Genomic DNA, 23,890 nt, shown 5'->3' with positions numbered 1-23,890 from the left:
CTTTCTGGGCAATCTGTGACAGTGTGTGGTGGTGTTAAATTTTTATTTATGTTTCAGTGGGATTCCCTGCATATTGGTTTGTGTCCTTTTACCTTTCACTGGGCACCACAGAGGAGGGTCTGACTCAGACTTATTAATTTTCCTCTCCCCTGATCAGGTATTTACACAAATGTATAAGACCCCATAAGCCTTCTCTGCTTCAGGCTGAAGAGTCTCAGCTCTCTCAGCTTCTCCCCACAGAGCAGATGATCCATTCCTCCGTTCTCTTTCTGGACTTTTTTGTTCAGCTCACTTCAGCATATCCTTACCTCTCTTGTACTGGGGAACCCAGAAATGTGGCCTTGTCAGTGCTGAGCAGAGAGGAAGAACCACCTTTCCAGCTGCTGGCAGCACTCCTGATGCAGCTCAGGAGGCTGCTGGCCTTGCTTGCCACAGGACAGCTCACTGGCTTGTGTTCAACCTCTCATGCACAGATGCTTTTCTGCAGAGCTGCTGTCCAGCTGGTCGGCCCTCAGCCCATCCTGGTGCTGGATTTTTGCCTCCTCCTGTGAAGGACTTTGCATTAAATCAGTTCAGAAATGTTAATTTCTGAATTACATCCCCCCCTCATCCACTTTGGCAGTTTTGGAGATGCTGGATTCATGTTTTTGAAACACTTGACATTGGCATTAATGAGAGGAGGGATGCTCCAGGTGCCCTGAAGCCACATTTAGTTCTTGGCTATTGTACAGGCTCTGTAGATCAGAGGCAGTGATACCATTTATCAGGATTAGTACCTCACAGCTCAGCAGGCTGTCAGGCAGCACAGGGAGGGAAGAACTTTCAGTTATCAGACAGATCAACAAACAGAGCCCTCCCACTCCTAATAAATTAAGTATTGTACTGGTAATTGCCAAAGTCAATATATTATCCCGTCACCTCCATCATGTTAAAATCTGAGATTCTGTTTTCAGTGGAAATAATTTCAAAGACAGGCAAGTCTACTACCTTCTAAAGAGAAAACTCCTGACAGTGTCAAGAAATGCCTTCAAGATACATCATGAAGTGTTACATGGGGATCTCCCTAATCGACAGGCATCTTCCCCTGAGGATGTCACAGTCACAGGGTCTCTGGATTTCAGGCCCCTAAAAATAAACACCTTATGTTTAGGCAAAATACCCCAAAGCAATGTGTTCTGAACAAAGACATGGGGATGAACTCGCTTCAAACCTTGAGGAGCTGCCTCAAGACCTGTACCATGCTTACAGATGGTAGGTGCTCTTCTCCCTGCTTGTGAGGTTGACTCTCTGTTGACTGCCATGGCACCAGACTCCTCCTCTTTTCTGGCAAAAGCCTGTGTTTACAGAGCAGGATGGATCAACCCTTCTAGCTGCCACTGGAAAATTTCCTGTACAAGGTCTGAGAATCTCTTTGGTGTTCACTTGGTTCAGGATCTATGTGAGATGGTAACTTAGAGCAAGTGCAGCCTCACTCCACTCCCTCCATCCACAAGATGCAAATCCTTTCCGCCACTTCACTTTTCCTGAAGTGAAGAGAGGTGGAAAGAAATGGGAAGTAGGAATTAGATTCCTGGTCTTTCTAGCATCAGCAAACACCAAGGCTGATGGAAAAGGCTCCTGAAGCAGCAATTGTACTGCTGGTAGGCCTCTCCTTTCCTACCTCGCCTAGGGAGATGAGGATCAAGGTCACTGCAGTAATTAATTTTCTGTCATAAAGAGTGAATAACCAGGTATGTCAGACATCTACTATCTGAATCAGACTTAAACCTCATTCTTTTGGTATTTCTCGCAAAGTTCAACTGCTACAGAGACAATTTATGTGCAATCCCTCTCAGGGTCTGAAATTAATGTTGTGCTGCCTCTGTCTTGGTTTTGCCTGCCAAATTTTGTTAATATGGAGCAATATAAGACTTCTGAATATGCACACTACTCTATTTGTTAGCTAGGATTGTATTTTTTATTTGAATGTATAAGATTATGCATAATTGTTTGAATACACTGCTTATTAAAAATAGTGTTGAGATGAACAAAATAATTTTATGCAGCAGTGTGATTTTTATCTTCCTGGTTTTGGCCAATGTTTATCAGAAAGAACTGGTCATCTCTCACCCATGTTTAAGTGATAGAACATTTCAATGTCTCCACTTCTTGTATCATGCCTCCTCTGCCAGATACTTTCTGCCTGTGTTTCTACAGTAAGCCAATCCGATTGCTATGTGAGGCTCTGGTTGCCAACAGCTTCAGATGAAATATTCCACACCAAAACCATCAAAAACTGCAGAAATCCTGTGTGGAATGAAACTTTTTACTTCTGGATACAGAGAAAAGTCAAGGTAAGCAACCCAAAACCTCTCTTTTTCATCTAATCTCTGTGCAGTGTCTTTCAGTTTAGCCCCAGACCCCTAAACTAGAAGTATCTTCTAGTGCATTTCTGAGTTTACTTAAAATTCCCCCCACAAGCTGAAGCAAAGCAATTCTGGCTTTGCTGGAACCCAATTTACTCCTAACAGATAGCTGTTGTTATTTACATATGGGTAATGAAAGTCTGACCTCCTTGGGGAAGGCTGATGGGACCCATGACAGCGACAACACAGGGAAACTGAAATGAAAATATAAAATTACACTGTAACAGAAAAACTCATTTTTTCTAAAAGGACATGAAGTAATGGCAGGAGATGATCCAAATTCTTGTATGATAAAGATCTTTACTCAGTTTGCTGCTGATAATTGAACTACACTCAAATACCTGTGAACAGGTGGCTGAAAGCAGCAGGTCCAAGGATCTAGAAGAGTGATTATTGATATGAAGTAATCTCTATTGCCCCTGATGATATAAAGCAATATAGGGCTTTTGGTAATCCATATTCCTCCCTAGCAGATTGCATTTTTTATGAGATCTATTTAAAAGCGTAACAGCTGACTCAAAAGAGATCTCAGTTCAGCTTTAATTGATAAGACTAAGACCTGGCTCTTTATACTTGCTTTCTTACTCTCCCTTCTCACACTTTTTCATCAATTATTTTCTATTTCCTCTCTGTAAAGCAGACTCTAAGCCTGGAAGAGCTGCAGAATGTCATATTTCTTGTATGCCATACATGCCAGTGAACTGGATATTTTTCATTTCTTTTCCTAGAATGTTCTGGAAATTACTGTTTCTGATGATGACATCATTCACGATGACGACCATGCAATTGTGCTTTTTGATGTTGCTAAAATCCCCCTTGGGGAAAGAGTTTTTACAGCATTCCCACTAACCCCAGAGGTGAGACTTCTGTCAGACATGCCTTGATGTCCATTCTCTCCCCTCTGTTAAAGAGGTGTACTGTCTCTTCTGGTTTTACCACCAGGACCAGCTTGGTGGTAAAGATGTAGCAAAATTTATTAACATCCTGGAAACTGCGCATCAGTGACAAAATAGATGGCCTTCTCAAATTCCTGTTGGTTTCCTTTTGCACAGGTCATGGCCAAATTCGCAAGCTCCAGAGCAGATGCAATTTTAGGGAAGCTTTGCACTTTCAATAACCAGATAGAAAATAACAGTTTATGTAATCCTCACAAAGATTATAAAAACCAAAACAATGCAAGCACGGGGAAATGGCCTGTTTCTACAATATTTTCCTAAACACTAAGCCTTAGCATATCATGTTCTTCTCTGCCAGCACATGGCAGCTGGCAGAGAAGAAAGTGTGAAATAGGTTTGTTAGGGAGATTTACAAGCACCAAAGACCCTTCATTCTTCAAGTACAATTGAGTTCCTTGGGAAGAAGAAGCTGCCTCTGTCATTTAATAAAATGATAAAAGCAAGTACAAAACAGAATATTTTTACTCATTAAAGGTAAATGACACAGTGCTTGCAAAAATTAAGGTCACTTTGGTAACCTCTACATATGCTACTTGAGACAGCTTCTTTTTTTTATTTTCAGGGGAAGGAGGAGCTGGAAGTTGAGTTTTTATTGGAGACCATGTGAGTAAAACCCCATTACTGTTGGCAGCTTGGAGTTCTGCATTAGTGCAGGGAAACCTTTTGTAGATCCAGTACCACCTTAATAGCCAGAGACAAGTTTTTCCAGACTTAATATGTGCATTAAAAATCATTATATGAAAGGGAACATGCCATGATGTGGAGAAGAGTTGATAATTTTTAATTCTGTGACTTTCTCTTAAGATTTTTGACTTACATAGTTCAGAGTTGGCTGGCAAACCTAACTGCAGTAAGTCTGCAGATTCACTGGACAGTGTTTTCTGGGAAAGTCATGGCTGAGGAGAATGTTGCTACCCAATTTGTGTCATGCCTGTGCTACTAAGGCTGTTGCAAGGCTGTTCCAGGTGCTATAAGGCACCTGGAAATTTAATAATTTCTGCTGTGTCATTATGTGTCATCTAGTGTCAATGGAGTATACTTACAGAAATCACAAGAAGGAGTAATAAAAAAAAATATTAATAAAAAATTTAGAGAGAATAATGTGTCCTGCTCAGGACAGTATCCAGAACATATTGTTTATAAAATATATATTGTTTGTTTTTGTTTTCCAGCCAGGGTACTCCTGAAACCATCATCACAAATGGGGCAATAGTGGTAAAATAATGTTTTGTTCTTTTATATTCTTTCCTTACCACATCATTCCTTACCACAGCTGACTATAATGTCAGTGAGGGAAACATTGCAGATCTTCATTCTTTAGTGATACTTTCTCTTAGGAGCTTTATCTTTAAGGAAAACAGCATGATCTTAGAGGTGCCTTCTAAGATCAAAATTATAATTTTCACTTGTTTTGTCTGCATCCATTGAAAATGACAACGTGTTTAGCATAGTACCATCTTCTTATGCAACAATAAATTAATTCTCACATTCACTGTGTCCGGCAAAAGTGTCCAACACAGCAGGCCTCCCCCCTTCAAACAATGACCTTTCCTACAATGATCCTTTCAACATCTGTCAGCACTGGTGGTGAGATGGCTGGATGAGCTATCTAATTAGATAACTCATTAGATAATAATTAGCTAGTGAGTTATCTAATCTGTCCTCATCACACCTACCATAGTGTCGTGAAGAAGCCTGTTTGGAAATTCACTTGGACAGCAGGAGGCAAAAGAAGCATTTTTCAGGTAAGATTATTACTTCTTAAAATAATTATTGGTGATTTTACTGTCTCTAACAAGGCCTGGACATTGCATCAGCAAAATACTAAGGCTTTAATTGGTCACATCTAAGGTGATTTGTACAAAATTTGCAGTAGGGAATGTCACCAGTCCTGCAGCAGTTCAGGGCTCTGACTTCATGGGGAGTTTTGTGCCAGACTAGAAACAACTAGAATCAGATGATTATACAGAAGGTATCTAAAACCCAAGTTGAGATTCTGCAAACCTCTGCTGCAGTACTGCTGAACCCTGAAGAAGCTTAATTTCTCAAGTATTATAGTTATATTATAGCATTAACTTTGCTCAGGATCTCTGTCACTTCAACTTACGCATGTGCACAGAAACACCTCATTTTTTTCAGGGGTTAGCCACTCAGCAGCTGGCTCCTGCCTGACCCTGGTCAAGATTCAGAGTCTAGAAGCTCCTCTGCCCACATCCCCTGAGGGGCTGGATCTGGTAGGCAATCTCAGAGCATGCATAATGCACACTGGCAAGATTAGCTGAACTATTCATATAAATAGGGTCATCTGCTGCTCATAAGAGTCAGATCTTATTTTAGGGGACTGAGAACTTCTTCAGCTCATTATTTGGCCTGGGATGAGGATGATTTACCATGCAAAGTACCTGGTTGTATTCACTGTGTCATGATGAAACTGCAACAGAAAAGCAGCAACCTAAAATTCAGTGCCTTCCATATCACGTTCCCATCTGACTCCTTGCTCAGCACATTATAATGACACAGTCACCTGAAATGTTTGGGGTTTGGATCACTTTTAGAAGATAGTTTTCCAAATACAAAGGAAGTGGAGAAGGAATTTATTCAAAGCTACCTTTTGCTTCTTTTTTTCCTCTCTCTCTCTTTTTTACAATTATAAGTAACTTTGTGTATGCATTTTCTCTCATTGTTTTAGAGAATGAGCTAACATTTACGGTGAGAGGATCCTTTGAAGAAACTCAGACAGTTTCAGTGGGCTGTGACTCCCGCTCCCCTCTCCCAGATCCCACTTTCTTCCACTATGCCAGATACAAGCAACCCTCCCTGGATGTTGTGCTCAGAAAGAAGAGGAAGCTTCCCACCTTTGTATGTTACCCCAGAACATGGTAGACAACATAGACAAGTCTATGACCTGACATTTATGTGTGAATAGGGAGCAAGAGGAGAACGTTTCTGTTTTAACCAAAAAGCACTCCATGCTCCTTTTCAGTGTGCTTGCATGTCATGTGGACCAAGGAGGAGAAGTGTCCCCTTGACAATCCCTCTGAAGTCACTCCCCTCCGAGCAGGAAGTAGTTGGTGAGGTGAGTGTCTGCTGGCCATGAGGAATCCTTTGCAAGCTTTTTAAAATTCTTTCTGATTTGCATGAAGCAGAAACCAAGGGCCAGTTCTCTTTTTACAGAGACAGTTGTTTTCTAACCTCCCTCCAACCTAGGGCAATGCATAGTGAAGTGAATTATTTGAAGCAAAATAAAATGGGAAATCCATGGGAAAAGGGGGAAGAAGAAAAATATCTAAGCTGTTGCTCATGCTCCTTGTACTGTCCATGTACTAACCAGGCTGGAGGTGACTGGGTGCACTGGGACACAGTGGTGAGTCCTGGCACACTGTCCCAGGAAGCAAACCTGAGCCACATGTGTGGGGTGCTCAGCCTTTTGGGCTTCCCCTTGTACCTGACGTTGTTGTGTGAAAGACTCTGGTTTCAGCACCCATCTTCAGTGCTGGATCCTTCCAGGGAGGTGAGCTGTAGCACTGCAGCTCTTCTGGTATTTATTTGTGCAGCTAACTAGTATCAGGCAAGCTACACTGAGTTTTATGAGAGAGATAACATGGGGACTACAGATGATAGTGTACTAAAGTCTTATCTATTAAATCAGTGCACATCTCTGGTTACTATTGAAATATTGAGAAGAGATCTCAGTTTTTTGAGATTCAGAGTTTTGTAGGTATAATGATGACCCAAAAGATCTGTGTCTTGGTCTGAGTGGGGGAAAGGGACTATTTTAAACAAAATATCAATATTCATCATTTTACCTTTTCAATTTTCAGCACAGAAAATTTGATTTGCTCCTTAAGGTGAAAAAATGGTAAGACACCCGTGGTTTTTGCCTTGTTTTCCCCTTGGTTCTTTGTATTTAGATAGTTGTAAATCAAGTTCCAATCTCTTTGTTACTACCGCCTTTGTCCTGAATGCTGGTCCATCCTTATTTCAGACTATTAAAAAAAAATACACTTAGTACATAATGCAAAGATTTTCAGCAATAGAGTTTTTGTAATGGGAGAGGGAGTTAAGAAAAGGTTTTATAAAGAAAACACCAATTTTCTATTCATACTGTGCTACAATCAATATTACATGGCAAGGGCTACTGTAGACATGCTGATATCTCTACTATTTATTGCCAAATGGAGATTCTCAATAAAAGCAACATTTCAAAGCTGATTGAAAAAACATTTTCTGTTTCCCAAAAGGTCCCTTTAACTGTTTTCTTCCACTGAAAGATCAAAATCAGAGTGCCTGGATACTCTAAGATGTGAAAAAAAAAATGAAATAATAAATGTACCTGCATTTATTGCTGTAATGTCTACTCAAAGAGATACATGTAAATAAACTCAGTGAAGTGATTGCTCATTTCTAAAGGAGGAAACACACGGTGTGTTTTGGAATATTGTTCAGGCCTTAGTAAAATTTATAAGATGGCTATGTTACATTATGTTCCATATTGTAAAAGAAGAGAATTTCCAGAAAAGTAGGTGCTTTTTCCATCATGATGTTTATTTTCAGTAAATATACTATGAAATATACACACAGTTTACAGCCGTCATTTGAATTCTTCCTTAGAAGCCTATGCAAGATTTTCACAGCAGCTTTCAAACCACAAATGTAGAGCTTTTAAGCATCAAAAGAACATCTGATCATGCAAATCTACGACTTCAGTAGAACGTTTCGCAGGTATCAGTGGAAGTTCACAAAACTTTTAAAAGCCACCTTTGAAACACTGCCCTCTGCAGGCTTCTGGATTTATGTCTGAAAAGGAACGGCTGCCATTTGTAGCCATTTTAATTCCAGGCATCTTTGGCAGGGAGAAAAAAAATTCCTTTCAGTTCAAAGGCAGATGGACTGTTTTTCTCCAAGAAAAAAACAGAACATTTAATATCTTCCTCCTATGCTTTATGTAGACCTGGTAGTGAAGGCATGTCTATTTATGAAGTAAAGCAATTAAGATGCTGGCTTAGACTACAAATGTGATGTATGATACCTGATCCTTGTTGCAGCCAGGAAGACCTAGATGTACGCCTGGGGTTTGATCTGTGTGCCCAGGAACAGGATTTCATTCGCAAGAGGAAGAAGGTGGTTGCAGCTGCTTTGAAGGACATTCTCCATCTGGAAGAGGACTTGCAGGACGATGAGGTATCTGAGACATAATTATTCTCTGCTTTCTGCACAGATAAGTGTCAAAACATAGCATTGATGGTAACATTATTTTGGAAACCCTGTAGTTTCATGTGCAAGCTACAGCTGAGTTCTTTTCTCAGTGGCTGACTTCTTTTCTCTATTCTAGGAAAGGAATGAGTACTCATCACTAACATGAATAAAAAGCCTGTAGCCCTGAAGCTAGAGAATCTAGCCTTGTGTTCAGTAGCAGTCTGCCCTATAATATAGAGAAGGGCTTGGTGCTCTCAGAGCCAAGGCCAAAGTTTCTTTTTGGCCAGATCTGAACAGTGGATCCAGCACTTCTTTCCCTTACGACTAAAACTGGATTTTATTTTGTGTATCATTTGTGCCCCCATTTAGGGTCCTGTTGTCTGAGCATAGCTCGCTGCCAGTCTGACTTCATCTTGCTCAGCAAACAGGATTGATAACAGAAATTTTAAGGCAGGGGAAAATCAGGTGTCTCTTCTTTTATTTATGCACATATGACTGTAGTGTGAAGCCTAAACTCAAATGCAGACATGATAAATTTTTCTTGTTTGGACCTAAACTGAGTTCAGCTTTTCTTGCACAGCTGGACCTTTCAGACACAAGACTCTGCCTTTCAATGCCAGCACTAAGCCATGGGTCATTCCTTTCCCCTCAGATGTAGAGCCCATACGTCCCTGTAGAACATACAATCTCTCTATATTTTTTCTGATTTGTATATGACATTCATTCACTCCAATGCACAGTAACTGTCTTTACTGTTAAAGAAGCCAATTCATGCTTATAAATTAATTCTGTTTCTAAGACTGCCCAGAAGTCCCTGGATTTCTGTATGATCACAGAAGCCAGTAGTTGCAGCTCACTTGCATACCTAGTACTGTTAATACATATGTAGCAGGTGGAGTGAGCATGGTTCCTCTTTCCCTCCAGAAACTTTAAAAGGGAATGGTGTCACCAGCCTCTGCTTTCAGGGGTTCTGAACTGGCCTGTGCTCTTAAATCCATCAGTCATGACATTTCTACTATGGCCTGTAGAATAACTGTACAATAGTTTCAGCAAACTTCAGGAAAAGAGAAGTTATTATTGCCCACATGGAAATTGTGAGACAGCACTGATATTTTCTGGTCTGATAATAATCTGATTCAGATGAAAGAAGGTAACACTTTCTCTAATTTTTTTCTGCTCTGTGTTAATGGTTTTCAAACAGAGTACTGAAAATGTGATAATGGATTTCATGTTCTATTGCAGAGCTGCTTGACAGAGGAAAATATGAAGTATTTCTTACTCCTTACATGCCCCATTATTAATTCAGGTTTTTCTTCACGTTGGACTTCACGTTCTTCACGTTGGTGGCATGTTTTCACTACTTTATCAGTGCTGTAAATTTCTCCTTCTAATCAGAGTCTCTGTCCCTTCTCAGGCCATGTCACTAAATGCATGTATTTTGGGATTGAACAGGTACCTGTGGTGGCAATCATGACCACAGGAGGTGGAACCAGAGCTCTGACAGCCATGTATGCTCACCTCCTCAGTGTGCAGGAAATGAATGTCTTGGACTGTGTCTCATATATCACTGGTTTATCTGGAACAACATGGTAAGAGCAAGATAAGAACACAGGAATTTTCCATAATTGACATCAAGGAGTGATCTTGAGTTATATGATCTTATCTAGAAAAGGCTTTCTTTTTCTGCTTCTATTTTGTTGTTGTTTCTTTCACTCAGTATTTTCCCACATTTGAAATTAATTAAATATGTGGATAGTACCAAACACATGTTGCTTTTTCATATAAATGAAGCAATAAAACACAAACCTCCATAACTTCCCAAAGCTCTGTTTCAGAACTCACACTTTTCCTTGTGGGGTTTTTTTGTTTGTTCTTTTTTTTTTTTAGGACCATGTCAAACTTGTATGAAGATCCTGACTGGTCCCAAAAGGATCTCAAGGAAACCCTCAATGATGCCCGAAAGCATGTTCTTAAAAATAAGTTTGTTACTTGTTTTGCCCCTGATCGTCTGAAATACTATTTGGAAGAGTTGTGCCAGAGGAAACAGGAAGGACATCAGCTGTGTTTCACAGACCTGTGGGGACTCATCATTGAAACCATGTTACATGATAAGGTACAATAACAGCACCCTTCTCTTCAGATTTGAATATCCAGTGAATACAGCAGTGAGGAAAGACAGTAAATCAAAAACCAGTTGAGATTGGAAGGGACCTCTAGAGTTCTTGTCCAAGCAGGATTAGGAAGGGCCAGCTACCCTAAACTATGGGCTTTGAATATCTCCACAGCTGAAGACTCAACAATTTCTCTGGGCAACACATGCCAATGTTTGACCGCCCTTATGCAAAATAGTTTTTTTGCATGTTTGTTTTTCATATAGATGCCTAAAGCATGTGCCTTGGCAGTACCATTCATTGTACCATTATACCATTGTACTATGCTTGTTGGCTGTATTATACAGATCTTAACATCACACCTGGTACAGAAAGGATGAAAAGAATGAAAAGAAATAACAGAAAACTTACAGTATGAACTTCTTTTAATTTATTTAGAAGGGGCTTACAAGAAGGTTGGAGAGAGACTATTCAGAAGGGCATGTAGTAGTAGGACAAGGGGGAAATGGCCTTAACATGAAGGAGGGTAGGTTTAGATTAGGTATTAGGAAGAATTCTTCACTATGAGGGTAGTGAGTTCCCAGAGAGATTGTGGACCCCCTGTCTCTGGAGGTGTTTAAGACCAGGTTGGATGGGGAGCAACCTGGTCTTTTGAAAGGTGTTCCTGCCTATGGCAGTGGGATTGGCACTAAGTGATTTTTAAGGGCCCTTCCAACCCCAACCATTCTGTGATCCTGTGAATTCACATGTAAATATTTGAATTAAAATCCTGCTGTTCTTTTAAAAGAGCTGCACAATAAGGCAAGGCAAAGAAAAATCACAAACCCAAAGACAGTATCTCTGAGCTGATAATAAGACATCACCCTGCAAATATTTCCATCAAGACCTGTGTTCAGGCTCTATTTTAATCTTCATGAATATTTCTGTCCCACTAGGCCATTTATGCTTTAGAATGAGAAAACATTCCCCCTGTAATGTGATTAACCCCCCACACAGCCACATTTCTACTGCCTGGTCATAGCACAGTGGTAGAGACTCCCTGGGGTTGTGCTCAGCAGGGAGCTGTGAGTGTCCCCAGAGCCCTGTCCCCTGGCCAACAGTAGCCCAAGGGAAGCCTGGTGGCACTGGTGGCACAGCCATCCTTCCACGGGCGCTGCTGAGGGGGAGCACCTGCAGCACTCCTTGTAGGAGCACACTCCCAAACCTTGGTTCTGCTCCCTAACCATCCTGCCCTTTCCACCCTGCCTGAGCTCTGCAGCAGAAGGGCCAAGGCTTGCTGTACACTCTGCATGAGCTTTGTCTCTGTCACAGCTCTGAGGAAAAGGTGTTTTCCTAGGCAGTCAGAGAGGGGCTTACTCTTTCATAATGAAATATTTTCTGTCAAGAGTGCTTTTCAAACATTCCCAGACATTTTTTGTGAAATAAAAAATGTGGATAATAGCATTTTCTCCTTACCATATTCTTTCAACATATGAATTTAGATAATTTTTGTGCTGAAGTGCTGGGGCAAGCGAGGGACAAGGATAGGGATGACAGCACCTCTCTAAACTAAGCAACTGTGGAGCATCCTAGTTGGAGTCATGTATGCACTGCATTGTCAGAACCCAGGTTTAGATTAAGTTGGAGGCTCTTTGTGTCATCCAATTGTCCTGAGCTACTGTCATTTTTCAAAACAGGAGGACTGCCATAAGCTCACAGATCAGCAGCAGGCGCTAAATCAGGGTCAAAATCCCCTGCCCATCTACCTCTCTCTCAATGTGAAGGATAAAATCAGCGACCAGGATTTTAGAGGTAACAATACTCCAGAATTGCATTTAATATTTAATCCCAATTGTGGTCAATTTAAGATTAGATAAGGATATCAATTCAATGCACAAATACTCTGAAGGCTAATCCACCTCAAAGGAGATATTTAATAGTTAATATTTTTAAGACCTTTGTATAATTCAGTATTCAGGGTCAAAGGCAGGACAACAGAAGACACTATGTACTTCTGCACTTCTGTGCACATTATGCACAGAAACTGTCAAAAAGTTTATACAGATATACAGATGTAAGAGGAAAATTTGTTCTGCATGTTCACCACTGTGAAATGTGCAGTGAACAAATGCCTGATGCAAAGGGTGTTAATTAGAAACCAGTCTGCCTTAACCTGGCCAATATCATGTTTTATTCAAATATGTTTTATTCAAATGATTATGCCTCTGCTGCTGTAATCAGTCTGTCTTATGCCTTTTCTTTTAGAATGGGTGGAATTCACCCCTTATGAGGTAGGATTCCCAAAATATGGTGCCTTCATTCCTGCAGAAGATTTTGGCAGCGAGTTCTTCATGGGTCGCCTGATGAAGAAAGTCCCAGAATCCAGAATCTGCTTTTTGGAAGGTGATTTCTTGTTCTGGGAAAAAGTAGTATAATATAATCTGCTCCTGCACAAACCCCTCTTCTGAAATTAAACATTTAGTGTGTTTTTATCTACCAGGAGCATTATATGGTAAAATACCAGAACTGATAACAGGTCACAATCTGCAGGATTTTTCATTTTCTCTGTGATCTTATTCATCTTAACAGATTTATTGATTTCAGCTGTGGTTATGTGTACTGACATGAGACCTTTGCAATACATATATATATTTGTCAGCAACAAAAAGTTGTGTATCATCGCTGCTAAGTTAAATCATCCATTTCTTCTGCAGCCTGAGTCTCTAAAATGCGCTTTTTTATCTACAAAATTCCTGCCACATCTAGCCCTGATTAATTCTTAAGATAAAATTTCCATTTCAGAGTGCAAATAGGTTGTAATATTTATATTTTTTTCCATCTTGCATAAAAAAGTGAAAGCAGTAAGGAAACCTTTCTTCCCTTTGCGAAAGCAATCTCTTGCCTCATTGTTCTTTCTACTTCCACCAACTCCATAAAGGAAAAAGGAAGCTTCAGGGGGTTTTTTGAGAAGTTGAAACTTTTTGCTTGTGTGGAGATTTCACTACAGCTAATCATGAGGCGTAAAGAAGCAACTTAGAATCTCTCTGTCCCTGGCTGCAGTTTCTGGTAAGGACCCAGGTCTTCCCTTCTGTGTTCAGAAAGGAAAGTGGATGTCATGTTACATCTCAGATCACCACCCTCTTTCTACACCTTGGCACTTTCTTCCTACCTTCTCTAGAATGATTAAAGGACATTTATGCCCCCGTTCCCTGAAGTGTCCAGTGACACAGTTATTTGAAAGTTTTATATCAAATTCCTTTGCAACCTGTTTATTTTTTGTCAAATACATCTTATGCCACAGGGATCTGGAGCAGTGTATTTTCCTTGAATCTCATGGATGCTTGGTATATATCTGTTAATTCAGAAGACTTCTGGCACAAATGGACACGAGACAAAATTACTGACATAGGTGGGCTATTCTTATGTGATTATTTTGGTTTTGGGTTTTTTTTTTTCCCTCTGTGCTGCTGCTCTCTTACTGAATTTTTCAAAGCCCTTTTAGAACATTCTCTTCAGGCAATTCCATTATCCACATGTAAACCAGAAGGAAATTCATGCCATGTACTACATATGGCAATTATTTCAGTTGTATGTGAAAAGAACCCACAGGATCCATCACAGAAAAATAAAAGAGACAATGACCCTCTTATGAGATGTTTTCTGAGCAGGAGGGTAAAACTAGAGAAAAATATCCTTGTAGATGGAGGATACTCACATAGCATTCCACAACCCTCTAGCTCCTCTCTCAGAAGTTGGAGCGTCAGAGAAATGGGAGCAAACAACATTCTTGAATCTCTGAAGTCTACAAATCATTGACACAAACTTCAGTACTATTGGAAGTCATTCCAAACTAGTCATAAGGATGAGATTTGCAAAACATGATACAAAATTAAGAAAGATCTGCAGGGTCAGATTTCAAGGACAAATACTCAAGACAAACACATTACAAAGAAAAGATGACAAGGAAGAGAAGTATTTCAAAAAGGCTTACTTATTTTATCTTCTAGCACTTGCAAGGGAGTCATTTCTGGTTGTTAAATCAAGAATTCTGTATTTGCTAGTGAGGAACATTAATTATATTTGTGTGGCTGAGAGATTGTTATTGGGTGGCTTTTTATGTGTCTGAGAGAGAATATGTGGCATGGAGTAGCAAAGGAAGACACAGTTAAGTGCAATTTAATAGATAAAACCATAGCAGAGCAAAAAATTTCTATTTAATAGATAAAACCATAGCAGAGCAAAGAAATTTGTAGTAGGGGGGGTCTTGCAGTGCAAAAAAAAACTTTTATCACTGTGAAGTGAGAAGAAGAAAGGGATTTTTCAAAGCTTAGCTAAAAAACCCATGAGATTTGTGAAAATCCTGCAAGTAAAAAGAGAAAGAAGTCCAAATTTTCCAAACATACTAAACTAAGAGGTGACTGCACAGATTGACTTCACATATGTAAGCTGTTATTCTTTCTTCTGCAGATGATGAAGCCCTATTCCCTACAAGACCAAATGAGCTTGATACTCGAGTGGTTTGTCCTCCTGACAGCTTTTCAGAAATATTCCGAGATGTTGCAATGTTACGTCCAGCAGCCTCAGAAATCCATAACTTCCTGAAAGGCCTCCAGATAAACAACAACTACCTAGAGAGCGAGTTTTCCAAGTGGAAAGGTATGGTAACAACACCCTGCTTTGAATTACCGTTTAAACCATCCTTGTGAAAAAGAAACAATCCTTTAAAAGTTATCAAGCTAACTGCTTTTTTGTTTTGTTCTGACAGTATTTGACACTGTTTGTCACTGAAAGATAAAATTAGTCATCAGGAGAGGCTTCAAACTAAGTTCTTCAAAAAATTCATAAAGTCCCACAACTGATAGGTGAGAAGAGTCCCAATTAGTCACCCATGCTCAAGGGATTGGCAGGGAGCTTTGTTTCCTGTTACATTTTTACATCTAAGTAAGATGTAACCTTTGTAACAGTATTCCCTGTCATCCAGGTAGGGAATTTTTTTGTTCAGTCTGGCACCAGTTATTCCATCTAAAATTCTAGCTGTGTGCTGGTTCTCATAGTGAGCAAGGCACCCAACACATTTAGTCCTTTTACTGTGTTGAGAGAGAGCGAGGTGCCATTTTAATTTGTTTCATATTAACAGAAAAGACAAAAAAAAAAAAAAAAAGAAAACAAAAAAACCACACCAACCTGATCAGAGTCACACACAAGATGAATTGTCTACTCTTCTGAGCCCCAAGTTAATCCCTTTTAGTCAGAGGAAAACCAAAGAAATTGCAGAGTAAAGAGTGAAAAGAGGAAGCCAGATGAGGAACTGAGAAATTACTGAACTGCAGCCATCAGCTAGATAGGTAGGTCTAGGACCCAAGAAAAGTTGAAGTCCCTTTTTGTTAACAGTAGACTTTCCTCAGCACTTCCCTTGCATTGGGCACTTTCTCTGAAAAAACTTGCTTCTTTCCTAGACTGTGAGCTGGACTCCCAGCCCAACCACCTGACAACAGCAACAGACTACCTCATCCTGATTGATACTGCATTTGCCTTTGCTACCAGTTACCCACCCCTTATGAGGCCAGAAAGGAAAGTGGATGTCATTTTGCATTTCAACTACAGCTCAGGTTCACAGACAGGGGTGAGTCTTGCACATTCTTCTTCATTGACTTCTCTGTTTCATCGCTGAATTCCCAGAATGGCTGGTCCTCTACTCATAGAAACTTTTGTTTTTCCCCAATATCTGGGAAGTGTTGATAAGTTAACAGTTTGCTGTTAACTGGGGGTCACATATCTTTATGGAACAGTACAAATGTTATCAGGAAGTAATCATTTAGTAAACTATACCTGCCCCTTTTTACATGTAAGTGGTCTTAGCTGATTTGAAGGCAGTCAGAAGTAGAATGAATGAAGCTAATTGCCTTTAAACATTGACTAATATTTCTCAATGCAATCATACATATTCCTGTGCAAGGGAAAATGTACCTTCAGGACAATATAACTGCAACAATAGGTTTGATGTAGAAGACTAGGTATGCAAATAAATGCAACAACAGTTTGCATTTAGGAATGTTAAATTCCTTAGGAATAAAAAGTTGTATAAAGGCAACTTTTTCATAGCCAAATGTGAAACATAGCCAGTGTAGATTTTCAGAGACATGTGGAGTCAGATCCATCTCACTTAACTCTGGCCTTCCAAGGCTTGGCTCCATAAACAACCTCAACCTAGACCTAAATTGGATATGTACCATAATCTGTCAGAACCTGTCCCTTACCCCACAAATATTCCCAGTGAAATTAGATTTTGGTCAAATTCAAAGTTCTTCCCATATGTCCTGATGTTTTCTTTTGTTTTGTTTTCCTATTGTGGCAACAAGCCCCTCAAAGATGCCTCTAAATACTTCGAGAAACAGGGAATTCCTTTCCCTACAAAGGTGCCAGATGATCAGGAAACTCCACATCTGAAGGAATGCTACATTGTTGGTGATAAAGATAGCCCAGAAACACCTATTGTGATATTTTTCCCTCTAGTAAATGACACCTTCAGGGAATACAAAGCACCTGGTAAGTTAACAGTTACCCATCACATTAACAGCCAGTGGCCACTTTCTTCCTCTTTTTTACTGGATAATATCTGGTTTTCAGATCACACTGTAATTACAAACTTGAACTCTCTTTGCTTAGATATGAACCATATCAAGAAACTTAAAATATGTAATTTTTCCTGGACAGTAGAGGATCATGTGGGATTAGCCTTTGGCACATATTTTCCTCTTCAGATTTTTTTGGCTTTTCATAAGCAGATTGCAGTTAATTGAGGAAAACAATGTTTTGTTTATCTGCTGTAGCAGAAATTAGCAGGGGTAATTTCCTCTCATACTTGTCATCCTCTCCTGTTAGAGAATGCTCCAAGGAGTCTATGGATTTCATTGTTTAAAATAGTTCCCTGGCTTACAGTTAGGCAGATAACCTTGAAAACAAAAGTATGAACTAGCAAAGTGATGAAAATGTAACAGTGAAGCACAGTGAAGTGATGAAAGTACAACACTGAGCCATTCCAACAGTGTCTGTTCCCTTTGAAATTTAAAGAGTGTCAATAGCAATATTGCCAGTCACTTCTAAACAGATGAATTCTAAGTCCTGGTACCATATCCCACATGCCATAATATTCTCCTGCTACCAAAGCCTCAGTTACTCCTTCTCCAGATGCTAAAATTCCTAACTCAGATTGTGCGTTCACTTCAAAGCCCCACAGTATACTTGAAAGCCATAAGTTCTGTGTTAGTACATGGTACATTCAATTTAAAACCAAAACAAATGCAGAAACTATTGTCCCAATTGTATCAATCCTTATCCTTTTATATAAAGTAAATTGTAAAAGATAATACGGTACTTTTGTTTTGTTGATTGACTTCATTGCACATTTGAGGTGTACAACTGGGGTTTTGAACAGGATTCAAATAGACTAAGGGTATTTATGCATGTATACAAACCATTCTACTCCAGCTCTCACCACTGATGAGATAGCCCAAAAGTTGCTTTCTGCAGTTTCCTTTTGTAGAGAAAATTAAAAAAAGGAAAAAAGAAGAAAGAATTAGAAGGAGAACTGAGATTTAGCTTCTGTTCTGCTCTTCTATACTGAACTGCTCTTGTGTATTGCTCTGTGAGGGAGTTTGCTGGCCTTCTTCCCCCCACTAATTTCCAGAAATGAGGGATGCCTAGCCTCAGTCAGTTATCTACTATCAGGTGTACATCTGATGATGTGCAGATGTTAAATGTCAACACAAATTATCAGCGAGTCTAAAAAGGGGTGTTGCTACGTATGAAGAAAATTCATTTGAAGACCTGCACAGTATCTGCCTATTGCATACACTTGAGGCAAACTTGTGTTGTCCAACCAGTTCAGCTGGTAGCTGCAAGATGAGACTAAACAGAAAGAGAAAGAGGGGTACTCATCATGCCCCCTCAAGCAAAGGGTCAGCTGAGCTGTCATGAAAGGGCTCTGTGCAGGCAGATTTTTTGGGAGGACTGATACCTTGCAGCTGAGACCTGACCTCCATAGCAGCAGGATGGATGCTGCAGAAGGTCCTGTGAGGCTGGAAAAGGATGTCTGCCTTTTGTTAGTGACAGGCACAGAGATCAGCTTAATTTATAGGGCTTCAGTACCATGCCCTGGCCCAGATCTAAATTGTACAGCATGTGAAGTTTTAGTATAATCACATGAACAGGCAGTTTTTCCATAGGCAGTTCATCCATCAGCTTGTTCAGAAGGGGAATTTAGAGTCTGGGCAGTAAACAAGTAAAACTGGCATACTCAAACTGCTTAACTTCTGCACTCTTAAGCTATTCCATAATCAAGTAGAAAGGGAATTCTCTGTGGGACACAGACTGCTTCAGTTGAGTGGCACCAGTTCACTGTAACTCTGTCTGCAAAGCTGAGAGGAGTACATCTATTGGACACTGAGAGACCCCTCAAGGAAAATCAGAACCCTTTGACTGATATTGTTAGATCCATGTTGGTAGAAAAGATTCCCCAAATGCATGATGTACTGTCAGGGAGATTCTGACTTTTCCCAGTGCCTACTCCCCTGCCATGGCTCAGAGGGTGCAGGTATCTGTGACTGTGGAGGGTGCTTGTCTCCTACAGTAATGCCCTCTTGGCCGTGTAATGGTCTCACTGGAGGCTGACAGAAAAATTCTCATGTTTTTCTGATAATCTCTCTGACAGTATTACCTACCATTTCTGAGTTGCTAATGCTCTCTTTCCCTCATGCCAGCTGTCAGAAAACCAAAGGGTCTGTGCAAATGATGAGGAAGCATAAAAACATATGTGAACCTGGTTTGATCTGGGAAAGAGTTAATTTTCTTCCTAGCAGCTGGAATAGTTCTTGTTTGGGATCTGGAATGAGAATTATGTTGCTCTTCCTATTCTGTCCCATTAAACTGCCTTTATCTCCACCCACATTTTCTCCCTTTGCTCCTCCAGTTCTCTCCCCACCTGTGTACTGAGCAAGGAGCTGTGCTGCTTAGCTGCTGGCTGGGGTGAAACCCTGACGTGGGATTAGAGGATACCACACAGCAGTGGATCTCTACCTCCTCAGGTCTCTGCCTCAGGGGTGGGATCTTCAGCTGTCCTTTAGCAGTTAAAGGCACATAATGAAATCCAGTAATCTTCAGAATCCAACAAAATTAATTGACCTCTTCCCTTCCAATAACCCATTTATTCTATGTATTAGCAGATAGATAGAAGCTCAGCCTGTTCATATGCCGTGTCCCATCGGTTCAGAGTCAAGCAAAAAACTGATTTAGTTTAGGTTTGTGATCCACTAATTGTGCATGCCTGGGAAACACCCAGACCCGAATTGTTTTTTGCAAATTAACCAAGCCATTGCTTGTCTGTTAGGTGTGAAGCGTAGTCCCTCAGAGATGGCAGAGGGCGAGGTTGATGTTACCAATGCCTGTGGCCCATATTACATAAACAATCTGAGCTATTCAGAGGAAAATTTTGACAAACTGGTGAATCTAAGTTACTACAACGTCCAGAACAACAAAGATTTGATTCTTCAGGCCTTGCGTACAGCTGTGGAGCGGAAAAAGCAGCACAAGAAAGAGCAAGCGCTGCACAAACAACCCGATGGCCATGGCATGCCTGTGCCTGCCAGAGAGGGAACCCAGCACTTGGCTGGCTGCCCAGCACCAGGGAATATGAAATAAAGGATTGTCCTATTGATGAAGAAGAAAAGGAATTTTATTAGGAAGTGAAGACAAGCCAAAGAATGCTAAGAATAGCACTTCATTTGTCATCAAAAATGTTAAGCCTGTCTGTCAGTGGAGGGAATAAACTCAAAAAACCAGCTCTTCCTTAATGAACTCATGTGCTTCCCTCATTGACAACCTCAGGAGCATGGCTAGGTGAGGCTCTGCTCCACTGTACTTGCAGAAGTGACCTGCCATACTGTGGACGAGGAAGTGTAAGGAAGTTTACACTGACTGTTTGTGTTCTACCTGTGCTATAGAAACAGGATTGCCGGTCCAGAAATGCAGCAGAGAACAAAATCCATTGTCTCTAAAAAAATCAAGGAAGCCATTTGTGAACTAAGAAATCTTTATGTGAATGTAAATAAATATTGAATTTATACAATAAATCACTACTTCTGAGTAGAAGTTACAGCAAATAAATAGCTTTCCTGTCAAATACATGTTTCAGCCCCTTATTTTAGGTGCTTCTTCCTCTAATAGCAAGACAAAGAAAACATGCGGACATTTCATAGCTGCTGAAGAATTATTGAAGAAGAACGTGTACCTGCTCCAGACCTAGATGTAAGCTAGTGCAAGATTCTGGAACCCCTTGAGTTTAGGATTACATCTAAAACCCATCTATACAAGAACCAACTCATGTTAATTTGTTTTAGCAAGCTGGATTTAAATGCTATTGATAATATCAAACGTTCTTTAAGATTGATTGAGACTATTACATCGAAAACACAAGAAACACAGACAAAGCAGAACTGAAATTGTGTACCTAATATCACTCATGCAAATGTGATTTTTTTAAACTTGCTGTAGAGTATAGCAAATGAAGTTAACAGAGCATCAACTTTTCAACTTTCTGATGCTTTGGTTGTGAGACTAACATATCTCTTTTCCAGCAAGCAGTCTGGGTTTTTGACAGATGGAATCTGTAAAATCTACATTTATTCTTCTTCTAATTTTTTTAATTCAATGCTATAGTTTTATTTATTAGACATCTTGTATCCACAAGCCCATGTTTCCTACAGGCTTCCCCACTCCTGAATTCCGCTGTAGTATTCTTCGTCAAGAAATCCTATTATTGTGGACCAGAAATGGAATGGCCTTTGATCTCAAGGTTGAGGGTCTCCTCCTAGGTGGTGCACAGAGATGTAACCCCTCTGTTTGCCACTTAGGTCAGTGAACACTTAGTTGCTTGCTACAGGAACCCAGAGAGCTCCTGGACTGTATGCCCAGAGTTTATCTCCCATGGAAACGAGAGAGCAAACAAGACTGCATCTGCAGTTATGGATCTCATCATAGTATGGGACGGGATGTAGTCAGAGGACACAGCCAGACCTGGGAATTTGGAAGCACTCCCAGGTTCCCATATACAGTTAGAGCTTTATTGTCTGAAGGGCAAAAATTATTTCACCGACAGCAGGAAGCATCTAGGCAGGAAGTCTGAAGACAAGCAGAACGAGGTGTGTGAGTGCAAACACTTCCCTGCCCTTCCTGCTGCTTTCCAGCAGACATGAAAGGGTCATGGAGAACAATGAGCACTTTACCCCATTTCAAAAATCTTGCATGGAATAATTACTCAGTATTTCAGTTTTCTATGTTCAAGAAGAATACAGACGAAAATGTCAGGCCTGATCAAGGAGGTGGAACTGCTTCCACCCAAGGTACAAATAGCTGAGGAATCTGCAACCCAGAAAAAGAACAGGAGGAGTGAAAGGCAGAAAAGAGAGATGCATGAAGTCAGTGCACATCTCTTCTATCACATGACCTTGAGAGGATCAGACAAAACTAGTGAACAGCAGGTTTAAAACAGACTGAGGTAGTTCTGCACACATGTAATTAAGTTTTCTTGTTGACAAAATTTTATGCATTCAAAAAACTGATAGAGACATTCACTGGAAAATCTGTAAAAATACAATGGCTCTGTATCTGCCTCAATCCTGCCCTGAATCAGAGACTCGGAGGACAGTCTGAGGCAGTATCATACCTGCCCTGTAAGGCATGTGAGCTATGTAAGCTTCTCCAGTCACTAAATACTGGATTTAGCACCACAGACAAGGGGGAAAGGAACCTCACTCCACACTGCAGTACTTAGGTTTTCCACAGCTCAGATATTTTTGCAGATAATTAATAATTAGGAGCAGTCAGACCTCTAAAGATGTGGTGATACAAGACTAATTTAAAATAAATTACTGAAGTAAAATAGAGAAGGTGTAAGTAACTACAAGGATAACTTAATTGTGTATTAATTAAGCCATAGAGAAAATGAATGATAATTAAAGGAATACTATGAAAAGGAGAATTTAAAAACTGAGGAAACCGGTCAGCAAGACCCTATGTGAAATGGTATAAAATCTTTGGACTCAGCATGGAAATTGCAACAAGAAAGTTGCAAAATATATGCACAGCCCTAAATAAAATGCAAAGCAAGGAACCAAGAAAAGGCAAAGTGGTTAAATGCCCAGAACTGAGCATTGCTAAAGTCTAACATCTGTTCTTTGAGGAACAGCATAGAGAGGAAGGAGATTAAAAGAGCACATCTAAACTTGCTGATGTATTTAGAAAAGACCCGGAGCATATCGAGAAAATGCAGCATTCAATATGGAAATGAAGATGAAGAAAGGTACAAAGATAAAAATGTGAAACAGTAGATGTGCTGGACCAGCAGAAGGGGATTTATATGATATGGATGCTCTGAAGGAGCCTAAGTGTGTCACACAAAAGGCACATTTGTAATACAGTGTTTAAACACAGTTTCAGCAAAAATTTCCACTCCTTTGCTTTTAACGGAGATCCCAAGTTTTTGTTTGTTTGTTTGTTTGTTTTTAGTTACTGAGCACAAACATTAATGTCAGAGGACAAAAATTACTTGTTTTATTGATTTCCCCAAGATTGTAGTGAATCCGGTGTTACCCTCCACTAAAATCTCCTGTAAAATCAATGGGCAAGGTGGCAGGACCTAGGGTTAGAACTAATGGTCGTGTCTTCTACACACGTCTCACAGAAAGATTTCCCTGTTTTACTAAGATTTTTCACTGTGTTTAAAACAGTTGCCTGATGTCGCAGCTAAACACCACGGCGCTTAGTCACACATTTCTTTTGCATCCAAAGGCAGCAACCATCATCACAAAAACACGAAAAGCATTTGGGCCATTCTACGTTCAGATAGGAGCTGTCAAAGTGTTTCCGGATTTCATCGCAAGGGGCTGAGATTTTAGCGCAGAAGAGCAGCAGGCACAATTAAACCTCCAGAAACGGACTTGTGGCCAAAAAAAAAAAAAAAGAAAAAAGAAAAAAAGAAAAACCATCGGATTCGAAAAAACACCAGACGAACTTCCCTTTCAAAAGAACCCCAAACCCACTCGGCTCCCAGGGTGTGTGCGGCAGGGAGCGGGGCCCCGCCCAGCCGGGCCGCTGAGTGGAGCGCGGCAGCGCTGCCGGCACCGCCTCTCGCCGGGGCCGGGCGGGTCTGCGGCGGCGGCTGCGTGCGCGGGAGGCGCGGCGGCAGCAG

The 23,890-nt window shown here is 40.4% G+C and overlaps 1 pseudogene; it reads left to right on the top strand.

Moving 5' to 3' along the window:
• The window catches only part of LOC129121669 (cytosolic phospholipase A2 epsilon-like), a 36,818-nt pseudogene extending 16,475 nt beyond the window's left edge, over positions 1-20,343 (top strand).
• The last annotated feature ends 3,547 nt before the right edge of the window (positions 20,344-23,890 follow it).

The sequence above is a fragment of the Agelaius phoeniceus genome, chromosome 6, assembly GCF_051311805.1.
Source record: "Agelaius phoeniceus isolate bAgePho1 chromosome 6, bAgePho1.hap1, whole genome shotgun sequence".
Classification (NCBI taxonomy): Eukaryota; Metazoa; Chordata; class Aves; order Passeriformes; family Icteridae; genus Agelaius; species Agelaius phoeniceus.
The sequence above is the reverse complement of the archived record's forward strand: the minus strand, read 5'-3'. Positions and strand labels throughout refer to the sequence as shown.